The following is a 19,770-nucleotide window of genomic DNA, read 5'->3' as shown; positions in this document are numbered from 1 at the left end:
ATAGCACCAGGCACTATTGTTACAATTGTTTTGGAAGCAGTGGTCATTAAAAAGGACAGGATGGTTCTCTCAGGCACTTATGAGGAAGGTGGAGTGTGCTGCACAGTCTTGTGCATCGTTCCGGCCTTATAACTAAGGGAAGTGTCTGAGGAACAATTGTTTGAGGATGCCGAAGACACCGGAGAGATGATTTTTGAGATTGGCGTGCCTTGCCAGATAACGATAGAGCATAGGGAGGTACCACAGACTATCTTTATCGTTAGAACAACATCCCCATATTGGAAGGAAGATTTGGAGATGGCGCCGGGACATTTGTGGACCAGAAATCCTCATCATTTGTGGTTATTAAAGAGTATTGGAGCAGCGCAGATCAAATTGAAACCTGGTGCAGTATTGCCACGTGTGAGACAGTACCCCATGTCTAGAGGGGCCATTTATGAGACCATTATGGCATTGTGTAAGCAAGGCATAATACAACCTTCTGTGTCCCCATGTAATACAGCCATCTATCCTGTAAAGAAAGCGAAAGGGGTCTTCAGGATTTTCACCCTTTGAATAACATTGTTTAGGCAGTTTTCAGTGCTGCCAAATCCTGCTACCATTGTCTGTAACATCCCTACTGCTTCTACCCACTTTACCGTGATTGATTTAAAAATGCATTTTTCTCTGACCCCTTCTAACCTGATTCTCAGTACGTTACTGCATTTACATATCGTGGACACAAGCTTGCGCCAGGGTTATTGTGAATCTCTGAGTATTTCAACAGGGTGGCTCAAAAGTATTTCGGGAATTTGCATGTGTTCTGTGTTAGGCAGAATCTTGTGCAGTTCCCTTAGGGAGCACTACAGAAGATTAGGACTACAGGTATATGCAATAAATCCCCTTTGGTATCAGTCTGTGCCACAAAGATTTAGTTGGTAGCTGTGGCTAATCAGTCAGATTTAACTCAAGAGGGAGATGAGCAGTATTCAGGGTTTACACAATAAGATTACAATAGTATGGACAAGGAAACACTGACCAAAGCTTTGTATCAAAAAGAATATATATATTTATTTTACACACTCTGATGTTCACACACAAATCACTATTTTAAAGTAAGCTAAAACAGTCAGGAAAAGTATACACAGCTCCCTATTTAAATTGTAGACAAGTTTGAGCAACAGTGAAAACTGAGCAAAACGGCACAGTGTTAAACTAAGCAAAAATGGCACTCTAACAATTTCTTCAGAGGGAGGGAAAGAACAAATTATACAGGTTAAACCTCTTAAACACACCGGCAACACTTCCCAATTGGATTGTGAACAAGTTAAGCAAGGCAGCACTTTAGCATCAACAGTACCTTGGTGAAAACCGAGCAAAATGGCACTTCAGCAATATATAAAGGGGAAGAAAAGGTGGTTATAAGAGTTTCAGGTGCACCAACACATTTCTTTATGAGAAACAAATTAGAGAAGGCAGTTGTAACAGATTTAGCCAGAGTCAAGAGGCTTGTGCCAGAGTCAGTGGTACAAGGCAAAGTGCCTAGGTTTAAATTGTTCTAGTAGCTGCAGTCAAGTCTTTGTTAAACGATTGAAAAGGCGGTTGCAGGACATAGAAAGATAATGTTAGATGAAAAGGAGGCCAGCCCAGAAGGTAAGTAAAGGATTTAAAACACCTTTAGCAATACCCAACGAAACGGGAGGCCTGGCGGAACAATGTACCTTGAAAGTGGAAGAGGCTCCTGCGGTGGTGGTAGTTCCTGGCAGTTCCTGCAGTTTGGGAGATCCATCAGAGGAAGAGAGGCTCTCGTCATGGAGGAAGGTTCGAGTTACTGCACTAACCAGGGATGAAACCAGCTGCAGTGCTGCAAAAACGGAATAAAAGCTACGCTCCTTTAAATCGCGGTCGTGGTGGACGGGTGCCTGGCTATCCAGAGTCCTAGTGCTTAGTACTGGCGATTCGACCAAGGCAGGTCCTGGAAGGCGATTGGGGAACTGGTTGACCCCCCCTGCTCAAGGGAAGAAGACTCTTGCAGGTGAAGATCTTCTCCAGCCGTTGGAGAAAAGTGGTGAGGATCTGCAGCAGGGCTTCACCGGTGGTTCAGTCGTTGCAGATGTCTTTGGCTTCTCTCCTCTTTGGCTTCTTAGTTCCAGTGGCGACGTCTTGTCCTCCAGTCCTCAGGACCCTGCTTTTATGCAGAAAACCCCCCATTCATACAGCCTAGCTGTCACTCACACAGTGGGGTGGCTCTCCTGGTGCGAGAACCCCCCAGCCTATCAGGGCAGAGTGCAACTTGGGTTGCGTAGGCAACCCTGTCCAGGGTGCCTATTCCCCCTCCCAAACATCCTGTCTACCCAAGACTCAGTGGCACCGAAAGGAGGGGTTCTGTGCAGAAGCCCGCCAAAAGGACAAACAAAGGATCCCCGACCTGGGTCAGGAGTTCAGAGAAAGACACGAGAAAGAAATAATATCAAAGATCTGGCAATAAAAACCTACCAGAGTAAAGTTAATCTTAAAATAAACCGGCGGTATTTTAGAGGCTGTCAGTAAAAGTGATAGTCTCGAACAATTGGAAAATCCCAAAGGAAAATATTTGCGGTCAAATATTTACGGTAGTAACCACTGCCACCAGCCAGAAACTTTGTAATAGAGGACTGTACGGTACACCCTCGAAAATGAACACCAGGGGAAAAACTATCAACTCTTCCCAGTACTTCCATAGTAAGATGGGTTGTACTGGTTCTGTTCATAACTATTGACTAGTAAAGTCAATGCCCTGGGAGACAGTAGTCAGTCCCAGGGTATGGAGTCTATATTTGGGGGTCGCTACAACACCCCAGTGTTACGGCACAGAGGGTCCTGTGTAACACACATGTTGAAAAGATGATCCCTATGAGGGTGATACGAACCCCATAGACCATAAGCAAACAAGATAGCCTTAAACACACATCAGCAATCTGTCTAAGAGTGGGCAAAAAGGGTCTCCTCTTAGCAGGAGGAAAAAATAAACCCTTCAAATCCAGCAAAGCTGATGGGGTACTTTATAGGTAAGGGAAATTAGCCTTAGAATAGAATTCTCCCTAACATCCCGTACAGTAACCCAGTATGCGGATGATTTACTAGTTTGTAGCATTACAGAAAAGCAGCGTGGAGGAGATTCAATAACACTCCTCTCCCTGCTTGCGGAGAAGGGGTACAAAGTGAACAAATAAAAATTGCAATACTGCCAGACAGAGGTAATATGATTGGGAAAGTTATATCACCCTCAGGAAGGAAGGTAATGCCCAAGAGAGCCACTGCAGTTCAGAGAACTCCCCAGCCAGTTACTGTGAAACAGATGCAGCAGTTCTTGGAATTCTGTAACTATTGTAGATCATGGATCTTTGACTTCTCTAGTTACAAAAGACCCTCACTGCAAGGTCTTAAGGAAGCACAGAAGGTGGAAGGTCCAATTGAATGCTCAGAAGAAATGTTGACTTGTTTTCGGGAGTTCAAGGCTGCAATCAGCAATGCTCCGGTCTTGGCGACCCGGGATTTTAAAAGTTAACATTTTATTTATTTTTGCATTCGGCTGGATAGATGATGACAGCGGTCCTGGCCCAGAAAACATCATCAAGCCATAAACCCTTGGCTTATTACAGTGGACTCCTAGACGTAGTTGTGCAGGGACAGTTTCCGTGTGAGCAAGCTCTAGTGGCAGCAGCCTTTGCAATACAAAAGTCTTTGACCATAACTATGGGTTGCCCGGTGACACTGTATGTGGAGCATGTGGTTTCTGCCATTCTGAAAAAGTCCAAATCGACTCTTACAACAAAGAGTGCCTCTGGGTATGAAGTTGTCACCTAGTCCATCCCATGACATTTGTAGCTGAACCAGTGAAACCTGCTTATATTGTCCATGACTGTGTGACTTAATAATAAAAGACATCTCTACAATAAACTATTGGTTGGCCTAGTACATACTGGGCGGCCTGTCAAGGAGTTCCCCCCTTCTACCTGAGTTCGATCTTTGCTGGATTTCTTGATCGATGCCTTCTTGCGGACTGATCGAGTCTTGAATAAGGCTGCACGAGTCTCTTCAGACTCCAGCGTGCGCTCAAAGTTCCGGGATGCAAGGATCCAGGAATCCGGGAAATTAACAGAGTGTGCTACTAGCACACGAGTCCAGGAATCAAGAAAGGAAGGAAAGGGACTAGGAATGGGGTAGGCTGGAAGAAGCAAGGGTAACAATACCGCAAGCTACGGAGCACACGTCTGGTCGTTACTTCACAATAGCATTGAGACGCACAGAGCCGCGGAAGGCGTGGTCTATAAATAGAACACGCTACGTCCAAGGTGTAGAGCGAGGAAGGTGTTTCACAGTGGACGGCCATGTTGGAAGTACAAGGGAGAGTAAGCCCCGTTGAGAGAAGGACCAGGAAGTCCAAAAGGGGCGTGTTATGTAGTTCATGCCAGCATGACTCCTCCGAAGAGCTGTTCCTCCGGGTTTGCCCGGGTGTATAAGGTGAAATCTTCTGAGTTGTCGAGGGGCCTTGAGATGAGAAAGTGGTTCCCAGGTTCTTTCATTAGGAGGATATCCTTTCCATTCAACCAGGTATTGAGGCGGACCCCGTTTATACCTGGAGTCACATATTCGGGATACTTCATATTCCAATTGGTTGTCGACCAGCAGAGGAGGAGGTCGGCAGGATTTCAGGGAGGATTGGGTGTAGGGTTTTAATAAGGATGTGTGAAATACTGGGTGAATTTTCTTCCAGGAGTCTGGTAGTCTGATCCGGTATGAAACTGGATTGATAATTTCCTTGATGGGAAATGGACCATAGTACCAAGGGGCCAACTTGTTTGGCCGTAGATGTCGGGGTAGTAATTTCGAGGACAACCAGACTTGATCACCGATTGCATAAGAAGGACCTGGTCTTCTTTTGAAATCCGCATACCTCTTAGTCTGTGTTCTGGCCCTCTCTAAGCTTTCTTTGGCCTCCTGGTATACGTTGATGAGGGTTTCTATCCAGGAATCGACAGTAGGTACTGGTGTAGGATGAGGGAGAACAGAGGGTAGAACCGATGGATGGAAACCTTGGCTGCAATAAAAGGGACTGGTCTTAAGTGCTGAATGATCAGAATTGTTGTAGGAGAATTCAGCCATGGGTATCGGGAGCGACCAGTCATCCTGAACCTTGGTGGTGAAACATCGAAGATACTGCTCCAGGGTCTGATTAGCACGTTCTGTGGCCCCGTTGGTTTGGGGATGATAACCAGACGAGAGGGCGCGTTGGATTCCCAAAATGCGACAGAGATGTTTCCAGAATTGAGAGACGTATTGAGGTCCTCGATCACATATGATCTTGGAAGGAAGTCCATGTAAACGGAATATGTGTTCGAGGAAGATTCCAGCAAGCTCGGATGAGGATGGCAGCTTACACACAGGTGTAAAATGAGCCATATGAGTGAACAAGTCTATGGTAACCATGATGGTCGTGTATCCTCGGGAAGGTGGTAATTTCACAATGAAGTCTGTAGCAATGAATTCCCATGGTCTTGTTGGCAGTGTAGGTTGCAGTTGAAGACCCGCCGGTCTCTTGTTATCATGTTTATTTTGACTGCAGACAGCACAAGCTTTGATGTACTGCTGTACGTTAGTCTTCATTCCAGGCCACCAAAACTGTCTTTGTATAAGACTGAGGGTGTTGGTTATGCCACAATGTCCTGAGTGAAGGGTATCATGACAGAGGTTTATTATTCTTTGTTGTAATTTCTGTGTAGGAATGACCAGTGCATTGTCTTTGAATAAATATCCTTCCTTAACTCTTAGGTTCCATGGATTCTTCCTAGAAATTTCCTTCCAGAGGTCAGAGGATTGGGTTTGCACTCGAATTTCTTACAGGAGGTTGACTGCTTGAGCTACAAAGATCGTGTGGGGAAGCATCTTAGGATATGCCTTGTCTTCAGTAGTTATATAGTCAGGACGTCGAGATAAGGCGTCAGCAATCATGTTTTGTGATCCGGGAACATGAGTGATTTGGTCTTTGGTACTGGGCAAAGAAGTAGGCCCAACGCGCCTGACGACTGTTCCTGCACTCCAATGACTGTAGAATTTGAAGATTCCGATGGTCCGTGCAGACCTGAATTGGATATCTAGCACCCAGAAGTAGATGTCGCCATTCAGTGAAGGCTTGGCGGATGGCTAACAGTTCCTTTTCCAGGACAGAATAGTGTGTCTCACTGGGAGTCAGGGTTCGTGAGAGGTAAGCAATGGGTTGCTCCAGTTTATCCTCAAGTTCCTGCTTCAAGACCCCTTCTATGGCGTAGTTAGAGGCATCCGTTTCCACTAGGAATGGCCGATTTATGTCGGGTTGGGCCAAGATGGGGGCTTGCGTGAACTCTGTCTTTAAACGTTGGAATGCCTTATCTTGCGGTGTAGACCAGACAAAGGGGGTGTCTTTCTTCAAGAGGGCAACGATCGGCTGAACGATCTCGGAAAAGGTAGAAATGAACTTCCGGTAGAAGTTGGCAAGCCCCAGGAAGGATTGAACTTGCTTCACGGACATGGTAGCGGGCCATGCCAGTATAGCCTTTACCTTTGAAGGGTCCATACCAATTCCTTCTGGGCTAAGGATGAATCCTAGGTAGTAAACAGAAGTAACATGAAACAAGCATTTTTCGGGTTTGGCTAAAAGTTTGTGTTCACGGAGTTGTTGTAATACTGCCTTTACATGTTCTTCATGCTTTAGAGGATCCTTGGAAAAGATCAATATGTCATCCAGATAGACAATGACGAAGAGGAATAACATGTCAGAAAAGACCCTATCCATAAAACGTTGGAAAACTGCAGGGGCATTAGCTAGTCCAAAGGGCATGACCAGATATTCATAGTGACCAAAGAGTATTCTAAAGGCTGTTTTCCATTTGTATCCTTCCCAGACACGGATCAAATGATAGGCACCCCGGAGATCCAACTTTGTGAATATTACGGCGCCTCTCACAGCTTCCAGGATATCCGAGATCAGGGGCAGTGGGTACCGATCTTTGAGGGTGCATTGATTTAAGCCACGATAGTCGAGGCAAGGTCTGAGTTCCTTGGTGTCCTTCTTGGGAACAAAGAACAACGAAGCACCCGCTGGAGATTTTGAGGGTCTTATGGTGCCGTTTTCAAGGTTAGTATCCAGGTATTCTCAGAGGGCCTTTTTCTCTGGTTCGGAAAGGATGAACATTCTGCCGAAGGGAATCACTGCTGAGGCATCTGTATCTATGGCACAGTCTTCAGGTCTGTGCGGTGGTAAGGCCTGGACTATGGCAGTTGAAAATACATTAGCATATCCCTGATGGGCCTCTGGGACTTGTATGATATTGGAAACCATGAGTGGTGTTTGCTGGTCTCTTTGTGGTTCTTTAGGGGGTGTCGAGGAGGGATCCAGGAATAGACAGTGGGACCTACAAAACTCTGAGCCTAGGAATAGTGATCCTGCTGTCCAATTGATATACGGATTGTGCTTCTGTAACCAGGGCATACCCAATACCATGGGGTAATGAGCTGACTTAATGATGTCGAATGTAATCCGCTCTTGGTGATGGTTTATGGAAAGCTGGATCTCTTTTGTCTGCAGGCTTATGGATCCTGAAGTGAGGGGTCCTCAGTCGATTGCTTCCACCAGCTGCATGGTGCTTTGTGTCTCGTATGGAATATGATGACTAACAACCCAGTCTTGATCAATGAAAATTCCCATAGCTCCGCAGTCTACCAAGGCCAGAATGGGATAGGTCTTATTCTTGGAGGGCGATAAGAAGGCCTGTAGTATCACTAAATTGTTTTGTCCAGGAGAGTTCAAGGATGGAATTGATGTGGAGCAAACATCTCTCTCCCGAAGCTCTGCTCCATCTACGATCGGGAGCTGGCGTTTCCCGAAGGCCGAAGAGGGGCTAGAGGACACTCCCTAACCAAGTGTTTGTCTGAGGCAAAATACATGCACAACCCCGTATGAATCCTTCTCATTCTTTCTTGCAGGGTATAGGTCCACGGAAGGCTCCTATCTGCATGGGTTCTGCTTCAGAGACTGAGCCTGGGTTTGTGTCCATCTTGGTGGTACTCTCAAAGGACAGCTTTGGAGGATTACCTCTGGATTTCTTCTTCTCTGCCTTCCTTTCCTGGATACGGAAATCTATTTGCATGGCAAGGTCCATTAGTGCCTGGAATGAGTTTGGGCGAGCCACTCTGGCCAACTCATCTTTAATCTCCTCATTCAGTCCTCTCCTGAAGAGGGTAAAACTCGCCTCAGGGGACCAATCAGCTTCCTTTACTAATTCCTTGACTAATTGCTTGAATCGGGTAACATAGGTGAGCATATCCTGGGATCCTCTCCCATTCCCATTCAGCCCTATGGGGGCTGAAATGGGAATGGGGAAGGAGCCTGTCCGGGTCCTTGGAGGGAGGAATTACTGGGCCTTCCGAACTTGGAATGGCCCGGTAAGTCCTCATTCCGAGGACCCGGACCCCGACGCGATTTCGGCGGCAGCCATGCCGCCAATAGCGGCATGGTTACCGCCGAACTCGTAATGAGGCCCACAATACTCAAATACCACTTTCAGTGGGTGCAGGATACAGCCAGAGAAGGCACATTTGACAGTTATATCATAGAGAACATGTATGCATACTTATTGGCCAAGTATAAGGTTAGAAACTACAGAGTAAACAGATCATCTTGGCCTTGTTGCAGATATTCGAAGAAGAGAAATCTACCCCTGAAGAGAAGGGTAATACTAAAGACACGTTAGTATCATCTGCCCCGCCCCTATACAGGCTTTATCCCACAAAGACTCTACAGCAAGTGGCGGGCTACATTAAACCTCGCTGCGTGCCACCGGCTGAGGATAAACACGGGGGGGGTACCAGCATGGGAAGCACAAAGCCAGCCCCAGCAAGCACTAAGGGGACAAAAAAACGTATAACTGCATAGGTGGGTAAAAGCACCAAACTAGAGGAGTTTGAGAAGAATGTGTGCAGGCGGGTAGAGGATGTGTTGAAGCAGATGTAGGGGGAGCTGGAAAGAAAGACATGCAAAAGAGAGAAGGAGCAGTGTGCTACAGTATCCCCAGACACGTGGACGTCAGAGAAAATATTATTTAAGTAAACTGGACAACAAAAAAGTGTCCAGAAGCAGTCATCCCCTCAGTAGGGGTAGCAGATAGTGATGTGTCAGAAAGCAATTGTATAGTAGAGGAGGACGAAGGCGAGGAGGAGGCAGTGGGAGGACGAGGGCGGTTTTGGGATAGTGATACCAGTGAGGAGGAGGGGGCAAAGAATCCATAGCATCATCGCCAGCATGAAAATCCCCTGCAGGTGGTAATGCAGCCAGATGTGTCGACACGTCCAACCCCTTTCAAGATAATAGCTCATCCGGGTACAGATACATCGATGATGTCATTCTGATATGGAAAGGGGATGGAAACAGCCTAACCTTATTTTTTGACTGGCTTAATATCCAGACACAAGAGATTAAATTTACAATGCAAAACAGTAATACTGCCATCAATTTCTTGGACCTTACCATCTCAGCCAAGAATGGGACTTTGCAATGTGACCTCTTCACCAAAGAGACTGAGAGAAACACCTTACTCCACTATAACAGCCATCACCTGAGGAACCTACGAGACAACCTTCCATATGGCCAATTCTTGAGACTAAGGCGCAACTGCACAGAAATGGACCAATTTAACGCACATGCAAAAATACTACAAAGCAAACTACAAGAAAGAGGGTACCCCAGAAAACTCATCAGGAGAACTACTAAAAGAGCTAAGTACACGCCCAGAGAAAGCCTGTTAACACCCAAAATGAAAAGCACGGACCGAGATGATACCCTCACATTTGTCTCCACTTTTGGACCAGACACAACCAAACTAAAAGGGATTTTAAAAAAATTCTGGCCTTTGGTCCAACTAAGCCTGCCGGAGAAAAAAATACCCAGAATGGCGCTCAAAAGATCTAAGAATTTGAAGGACATGTTATCTATCACATGCCAGATTAGAGAAGAAAACACAAAGATCAACGCTATGGAACATGCGTGAAATAAAGGGGCACCACCCATGTGGCACCTGTACAGTATGTCGGTTCACCAAGAAAATGACCTCATTTAGGATCGGAGACAAGGACTGGCTACTAAGACAGTTCACAAACTGTAAAACAGCGAATGTGGTTTACATTATTGAATGCCCATGTGGTCTCCACTATGCTATGTGGGGCAAACCACCCGACAAATCCACAAAAGGATAGGAGAACACAGATCCCGTATCCGATGTAAATCTGCAACAGCCCCGCTGGTGCAACACTACATCGAAAACCATCATGGACCAGACGATATCCTGTGGTGGATAGCAGATTCAGTACCAAACACCAGCAATACCATCAACTCACTCAACCACAAGGAGGCTTGGTGGATCTTCAAATTGAAAAGCACTACAAATGGGCTTAATGAGATAGAACCCACCTGCTACCATAGATAATCACACATTCAGTAGTTTTCCCACTTTCTCATGGGCTTGTTTGCCACCTAACTTGCCACCCTATTTACCATTTTTAGGGTCATATTGGACTCTACCCGCATTAGGACCAGAGCGCACTCCCAGCGCCTGGCCCTACCGGATTCTTTGATCTTTGCTCTAAGGGCACCACGTGAGGCCCCTCTATTCAACCTGAATTTTGCTCCCAGGGCGCCTATTACCATTCGCCACAAGCCCACTGGCCACCCACCGAGTTTCTTTTGGGACCTCGTGCACAGTCTTTCATTTAATGTTTGCATGGACTCTCAGATCCTGCCTGACGGCCTCTTAACAGCAGTTGCCCGCCCCTCCCCCCAAAGTTCCACAGGTCTGTCACAGGCCCACGCTACACACGTAGGCAAGAGACACTTCAATTCACTCACATGCCAAATGTAGCATTTCGCTTCTTAGTGCACTTGAGCAGCAGTATAGCATTCCCCTTAGCCACGCTCACACAGAAGCGCAACTGCTTCTCTGGCTCGCACATGCGCAACCGCCAGGGGATTGGTAACACTACTCCCAGTGCGCATGCGTACCGCGCATAGCCGGACACAGCTCGGCATTTCCCTTTCTTATACGCGGCGCCCCAGTCGCATTTTGTAATCGCGGCCTCAGACGCCTACACGTAGCAAGCTCCGGACTTGAATTCCAGGTAACCGAACACCCTGCCCTCTCCATCCACTGCAGGTCTTCCCAACGCTGGTAAACTAAATCGCTATATACACTACTTCACTCCACAGGACAACTACTTTTTTGGAAACGATCCGTGGACCACCCAGCCCCAACCACGCGCATGGCCCCTAGCCTTCCAGGCGGATGCCACACAGACTGCACCCCTTCTTTCCAGTGATTCCACGTACTGATGTCACTGAGCAAGGTGAGCGCTTGCCACTTTTTCTTTCTCTCCATAGCCTGCAATTCCATTTCACCTATTTCCATTGGTGTTGACAGTAGTTGGAACTGAACCAGTATTCTTTGTACCTTTAACTTTGCAGTGAACCACATCCTGCTGCTTGACCCCACAAGCCAATATCAAACTGCACCTTATTAGACTCCGGTGCTCCAGCAATTGCCAGACCCATCCAGCTTTGCAGCCCCAAAGGTCAGTCCCGTGTCTCCCCTGCCCCCTATTTTAACAGAGGTGTACCACAATTTTGGAACATATTATGTTGTGTTTTTTTATTTTAAAAAAAAAGCTTTTAACCCCCTTTTCAGGCACTAATAGAGTCCCCCTATCCCTATCCTAGGGAGACTTACTCCAGGCCCAAGATGAAGGCACTCTGCCGAAAGGTCTAAATGGACCAGCAATTTCATAATTTTCCTGGTCCCAACAACCTCTTGATTCAGATCTAGACGTCGACCACGTGTTAGGTCACCCTCTAGTCTGGCTACATACAACCAAGTGTTTCATCATTTTTTGCTTTCAGTTTGGTTGTTGTGTATTAAATACATGTAAATCACTTGTCACTATAGGTGGTGGTTACACAGTGTTATCAAAGCACTATATTGTTTTATCTTTGGATATCTGCAATTAATCTTGCTTAAACAGTTGTATTAGGGATTGGTTAAGACTATAAATTAAGTAACTACCCTGTATACACTGAATCTGTGAACCATTGTATGTTTACCAAATACTTCAAAAAAACTACTAATGCATGACTATGAAATGCACCCAACAGCAAAATAAATTAAAAGCTGTAAAATGGATATCTATTTTTGTCTGAATTTCTCTATGAGCATTTACACATTCAAAGTGTTTTTGCATCTTTTTGACATAATAGAAAAAATCCAGGCCTACTACAGTCAATAAGTAGTCCACAGAACTATGTACGTCAGAACAGACCCCCTGTGTTTACCTAGTATTCCCAGCCCATTGTTCTGCCGTTTTCAGGGCTGTCCCTCCAGTTACCAGTGAGCGGGAAAAGCAGGCAGATGTGGTGTGTCCATCCCAGACCCCTGCTCCACCTAACAAATGTGAGCAAATCCGGCGGATCGTAACAAGTGCCGGTAAACATGTTTACCACCACTTTTTCCGTTCTGACAAGTCTGTAAAATAACCAAAAATGTATATTTAGGAGTAAAAAAGTATAATGAATGTCTTTCGATCATTCTGAAATCATTGGATCATTCAAACTGATTGCAAAAGTAACTGATTAATGAGCTTCAAGAGCAAAGAAACCTTCAGGACTTCAAATTACAATTAGTTTTTTTTTAAATGAACTATGCCCTGCTGTAATCATAACATCAAATGGATACATCTAGTGAACATATTGAGTTGCATTAAAGGATTTGAGGGGCCTGGAGTGAGAAAGCGTGTGCATATGACAATTCTGCCACATTGCAATGCAAGTTAAACAATGCATCTGTCTTCTTGGAAGGATGCTTGCCAACGACCACAACAGGCGGAAGGTAAGCAGTCACTGCACAAGAATATGTGTCTACGCCCTGACACTCTTTACCCGACCACACAGTGCACACCCACGACGAATGTGCACGCCCTACCATTTGCAACATAAAAGCGATACGAGAGATCAAGAGGCGGGAGATGTGAAGGTAGAGAGATAGAGGGAGACAAGGAGAAATACAGATAGTCTGAGACAGAGAGCGGCAAGGCGAGACAGAGGGACAAAGACTAAGAAGACTGAAATAGAGCGCGACCTTGAGACGCTGCGGGCCTCATTCCGACTCAGGCGTTAAGGGGTTTACGGCGCCGTAAACGGCGCCGACCCTTAACGCCTGATTACAAGATTCCCTTTGCGGGATTAAAAGCCATGCCGCAAAGGGACCTTGGCGATAATTACGGCACCGTAATTTACTGTGCCGTAATTATCGCCTTTCCCCATTCCCATTATGCCCTATGGGGCAAAAATGGGAATGGGGAAGGGGCCATTGGTGAATGGGGAATTACCGCCCCACTCACCTTGGAATGGGGCGGTAATTCCGCCATCCACCATGGCGGAATTGCAACCTTAGCGGCATGGACCATGGTGCTAATAGCACCATGGTCCTCCGCCAAGGTTGTAATGAGGCACAATGTCTCAACCCCCTATCAACCTCAGGGAGGAGAAATGGCCGGGGTGTAAGCCAGGCAAATACTTCCAGAGAGGGCGTTTCTTGAAAATTGATGAGATAAAAGTTGACTTGGAAGCTAAAAGAATGAGTACAAATGTTAGGGACCAAACTTTGAGTCTGATCATGCTGCGGAACATCAACGCCATGGCCGAGGATCCCTTAATGCAGTTCATGAGCAGATCTCCGGCCAAGCTCACTGTGTCCCGGCTGCAGCATGTCACTGGGCTGGACGGCTTTCAAGGGTTCACCAACGACGGGGGTTTTAAAGGAAAACCTAAAAATATTTCAGCCTGGTGGAGCATCGTCGTCTCCAGGGAAGCGATGACCTCAATCAGAGAAAACTGGCCCCATCGTATTCCTCCCAACTCTCCAGTCTTCGATAGCGAATCTCGTTACGGGAACTTCACATTTTCCTTCCCGGTGGAGGATCTTCTCTGCGCTTACTCCGAGCAGCACTGCAGTGGTGAGACACCAGTGTTTCGGGTCCTCGGTACCTGGACCTATCAGCAGGAGATTGCCCACACCATCCTGGTCCACAGCGCAGAATATAACCACGTGTTCAGTGATTTCCCAGAAATTTCAGCAGACCCCACAGAGGCCATCCACAGAGTGGAGGACGGGACCTTCATGTGCAACCTGGAGTCGACCTGTAGCAAGATCGGCGGAGCGTCCTGTGTGTGGAACAACCCCATCTTTGCCTTCTACCTTCCTGGCTTCCCGCAGGAGAGCCAGCTAAAGCTAGACTTCTCTAGGACCACCCTGACTGCTTGTAGGGCAACACAAGACAACTATTTGCAAACAAGAGGAGCGCGGATGTATGACTCTGAGGCAAACGAGCACATACAAGGTTACTTTAGGAGGAACGTAATGCAAAATATTGAACCATCCTCAGGTAAGTGCTATGCCATTGATTATTGGATATTGTAAGCCTTGTTTCCACACCTCTGTACACACGTCTACAAGCTCCAGTGTGTGCATCCTTCCTTCATAGCCCTTTCTTCCATATGATCACTTAAGAAACTTACAAAATGTAGTTATTCTCCACACACTGAAAGTATGCTGTATTTGCAAGAGGTTCCATACAATAAAAACCGTAAAAAGGAAATGTAAAACTCCAAAACTAAACACGAGAATAACAAAATATCAGAAGACTACAACAGGCTGAAACGCCTTGCATGTCAAATAAGCTTTTATGACCCATATACTTGCATGTCAAATAAGCTCTTATGACCCATATACTTGCATGTCAAATAAGCTCTGGAGACCCATATACTTGCATATCAAATAAGCTCTGAAGACCCATATACTTGCATGTCAAATAAGCTCTGAAGACCCATATACTTGCAGGTCAAATAAGCTCTTAAGACCCATATACTTGCATGTCAAATAACCTCTTAAGACCCAAATACTTGCATGTCAAATAAGCTCTGGAGACCCAAATACTTGCATGTCAAATAGGCTCTTAATACCAATATACTTGCATGCTAAATCAGCTCTGAAGACCCACATACTTGCATGCTAAATAAGCTCTGAAGACCTATATACTTGCATGTCAAATAAGCTCTGGAGACCCAAATACTTGCATGTTAAATAAGCTCTTAAAACCCATATACTTGCATGTCAAACAACCTCTTAAGACCCAAATACTTGCATGTTTTTAAATAAGCTGTTCTTAAATAAGCTCTTAAGACCCAAATACTTGCATGTCAAATAAGCTTTGGAGATCCATATACTTGGGTCACCTCGTTAAGATGAGAAGGGATGGGGTGAATGAGGGGATGGGGGAAGTCCTGCCAGACTCTCAGGGACACTCAGTGACTGGACTCCACCTCCCCTGTTCTGCCCGCTACTACCTCTCCTCTGCCCTTCTTGCCCCTTCCACTGGAATGAAATCTAACCCTGTTACCAGCGTTCAAATCTCTTCTCCCTAAACGGGGAACCTACCTTCACCCAGTACACAGTCCCAAGCCCAGTGGCGTGGCAAGGGGATGCAGCTCGCCTCCCCCATTGGCCCTTTCACTAGCCAGACCCGGACATTTGGGAACGGGACACCTCTCCCGTCTGGCACCCTAATGAAGCATGAGACAATGAGGGTGCCGAGCAGGAGGTGTTCCTGCTCAGCACTCTCATTTTTCCTGGCAGCGGGGCACCTTTCCAGTTCGGCACCTTCATTGTCAATGAGGGCGCAGAACGGGAGAGGTGTCCCTCTGCCAGGACAATGTCCTGTGGAGCTACGGGCAGCAGAGGGGCTCTCCCGAGGACTTGTCGGGTTGCTCTGTGTGAACAGAGCATCACAATGGGATCCATTAGGCACTAATGGCAGGGATGGAGGGGGGACTATTAGCAGTGACTTTTGTCCCTTAAGAAATGTGAATGGGGGTGATGTGAGGCGATAAGGGTGCATAAATGGTAGCATTGATGTGAGCCTTCCAAATCCCTTTGGGTTTTAAAGCCATACTCATTATTTCATAAAGCATACAGCATTATGAATGTTGCTTGGGTTAGGAAATAATGAGTATGGCTTTAAAACCCAAAGGGGATTTGTTAGGCTCACATTAATGCTATTGTGACTTTGCATGCAGGATGGGGAGAATGAAACTAACGCCATACTCTTATTGCTCAACGTATTTCTATGACGATGTATGTAGTGTAAAGTTAGTTTATTATCAAAGGCTAGTTTATTATAAAATATGGTTTCCTTCCAAGGTATTGCCATACATAAAAGTATTATTTAAGCACATTAAATGCAAAGCATAACCTTAATAGATATCCTTATTGCCTAAACTTGGGAAGATGAGTTCAGCTGCTTAAATTGTCCACATCCTGGTCTCACCATTTAACCAACGTTTGTGATCCTCGGCAAATAATTTAATCGCACTGTGTCTTACCTGCAGCTCTGTAATGTGATTCACGTCATAGCTTATGTTAATATATCATGCTATCATAAAAAAAAGCCTAATGGCGATAGAATTGCTCCATGCATAATAATAGTGCAATTTTGGTATTTTGCACCACAAAGTTATCTGCCACTTGGCTTTCTTATGGCAACCTATTCTAAAGTCACTTCCCATGGTGCCTCCAGGTATCAGAAACTGATGATGCGCCTTGCAATGCCCTTTTCTGTGAAGTCACTTCTGTGGGTGCAATCCATATGCAAATTAGGAGATTTGCATATATGTAGCACCACAGAGCTCTGATAGATGAGATTCCTGCATCTGCAATGGACCTGCAGTTTGTTTGTGTAGGTGCTAAAATGCCATCTGCCACTAATGTTACCAAAAAGGTTGACTGGGCGCATGCAAATGATACCGTATAGAATCGCGCGCACTGCATTTGGGGGAAAAGTAGCAGGACTTTCTTCATGCCCTCCCCCCATGCTTGCAATGCTGGATATGCCCCTGCCCAAGCCGTTGACTCCTTGCCTATGTTCTATTTCAACTCCATGTTAAATATCTCACCACTTCCATACACTGTAAACAGGGACGGCGTCAGGGCCTTTCAACGTCATCAAATGAATGGGGACTTGAGACTCAGTGGGGTCCCCAGCAACTGCCCCCATGTTGCCAGTCAGCAGTCTTGTAACACGGCAATATATTCCTTTCTCTATTTTCGTTCTGGGGCTTAAAATGTGCGCTGTGCAACGCTCGTATTATAAGCTGCATTTCCTGGAGCCCTTCCGACCGTCACTTCCCACAGGATATACAGAAGGGTTATCACCTCGTTACCTTCCAACACTGGTTCCTCCACATTAGCCACTTGCTGACAAAGAAGGGTTTATAGCTCTTCAGTGGGCATTTACACTTTAAGCTCCATACTGGCTCGCTGTCTCATGATAATTGATGGCTATAAACCGTATCCTTGTCGCCCTTGTAATGTATGCCCCCCAGGCGTGCCTCAGACTGTTTAAGCTCTAAGCAAGGGGCCCTCAACCATCATGTTGAAATGGGCCCCCACACATGTTCAGCCGGGCCTGACTGTATACAATGCATGTGGTCTGCTTGTCTATGCCCGGTCCATGTTACCTCCCGCCCACCCATGGGCCCATAATCTGCTGACTTATCACTCAGTCTTTATGGAAAGCGCCCTATAAGAATAGCTGCATTCCCTCTTGCTAGCCTGATGTGCACTGTCAGGGGCTCCAAATTATGAATTTCCCGGGGGGTGTCGGTACCCAGATTTTAGGGAAGCGAGTGAGCAGCGTGCAAGTCAGGCTCAGGGTCCCCGGGCGGGTGCCGGGCCACCAGCATGTCAATTTGAAGCGCTCTTAGAAAAACAAATAGCAGAGAGCAGTTAAGCGCCCTTTACTGCCAGCATGTAAGCACATTGCTTATGAAAGAGAGCAGTCAAGCACCCTTTACTGCCAGCATGTAAGCACATTGCTTATGAAAGAGAGCAGTCAAGCACCCTTTACTGCCAGCATGTAAGCACATTGCTTATGAAAGAGAGCAGTCAAGCACCCTTTACTGCCAGCATGTAAGCACATTGCTTATGAAAGAGAGCAGTCAAGCACCCTTTACTGCCAGCATGTAAGCACATTGCTTATGAAAGAGAGCAGTCAAGCACCCTTTACTGCCAGCATGTAAGCACATTGCTTATGAATGAGAGCAGTCAAGCACCCTTTACTGCCAGCATGTAAGCACATTGCTTATTAATGAGAGCAGTCAAGCACCCTTTACTGCCAGCATGTAAGCACATTGCTTATGAAAGAGAGCAGTCAAGCACCCTTTACTGCCAGCATGTAAGCACATTGCTTATGAAAGAGAGCAGTCAAGCACCCTTTACTGCCAGCATGTAAGCACATTGCTTATGAAAGAGAGCAGTTAAGCACCCTTTACTGCAGTGTATAACACCTTAAAGTAGACTGCCGCTCATGGGCGGCCTGCTTTGCCATTTCCCCCTCTACCCCAGACCAGGTAGTGCTTGCAGGCCTATCAGAATACAGAAGTGGATGTGTTTTCTCAAGCAGGCCCCCACTGCTGGGAAGCTACTCGCCTGTCTTTGGCCCTGTTAGGGAGAATTCTCATTCTATGGCTAATTTCCCTCACCTAGTGAGTCCCTCAGCAGCTTTGCTGGATTTCTGGAGTTTATTTTGTCCACTTGGTAAGAGTGTGAGCTTTTACCCCACTCTTACCTGTGTTTTGCCAAGTGTATTTCATCTGTTTTTGTGATTGTGGACTCTGGAGTACACCACTTCAGTAGCCCTACACTTTTGTGTGTTACACAGCACCTTCAGTGTAGTGACACAGGGTTGTCGTTTCGACTTCCCACTGACTCCATTTCTGGGGTTGACTACTTTCCCCCAGAAAAGGGTAAAGTTGCCATTAACTTGACATAGTCATTTAACCACAGATCCAGTACACCCCATCTTATAAGGAGTATTGGAAAGGGTTCATTCTTAGCCCTTTTTATCTGTACCTCTTGAAGCATTGTTTCGCTCCCTTGACATTAAGACTTGGCTGGTGGCAGTGGTATCTACCCTAATTTTCCTACCGCGATTATATTACATAACATGGTATTGTTTTAGGCTATTTTAGCAGCTTCGAACTTTAAACCCACTAGCCCAAATACTTTTTCTTTCTGCTCCAATTGGGTTTAAACGCCATTTCTTTTTGTTAACATCCTTCTTGGGTCTTTCTTGGCACGGCAAACCAGGTTTGCCTCCTTTGTTTGCTGACCTTTGGCGAGCTTCTGATGAGAAGCCCTCCTTTGGCGTCTGGATGTCTAGGTGGGCTGAATGTGAGGGAGGGCTGTAGTCACCCCCTGCACAGGGTCTCCTTGGAGACCCAAGTCACACTTTGTATTGATTGGCTGAGGTGGGTGTCCGGGCTGGACAACCCCCCCTGCTGAGTGGTTGACAGCCAGGCTGTGTGAATGGGGGATTTTGGCATAAAAGGCAGGACTCTTGAGCTAGAAGGCAGAGTCGCCTCTGGAACTACAAGGAACCGAAAAGAAGCAGAGAAGAAGATGGCTGCTGCAACCCCGAGTCCCAGTGAAGCCCTGCTGCAGTCCTGAACTATCTACCCCTTCCAACGACTAATAGAAGATCCAGTCCGGAGTCTTCTTCCCTTGAGCCTGGTGGGATCAACCAACTCGTCTTTGCTTCAGTCAGAGAATCCTCTCCTGAGTCGAAATCACTGCTGTGCTGTAGTGGTCCAGATAGCCATCAGAAGAGCCCTCTCCTGATTTA

The sequence above is a fragment of the Ambystoma mexicanum genome, chromosome 7q, assembly GCF_040938575.1.
Source record: "Ambystoma mexicanum isolate Mex_15411 chromosome 7q, UKY_AmexF1_1, whole genome shotgun sequence".
In the NCBI taxonomy this organism is placed as follows: Eukaryota; Metazoa; Chordata; class Amphibia; order Caudata; family Ambystomatidae; genus Ambystoma; species Ambystoma mexicanum.
This window is presented reverse-complemented; position numbering follows the sequence as displayed.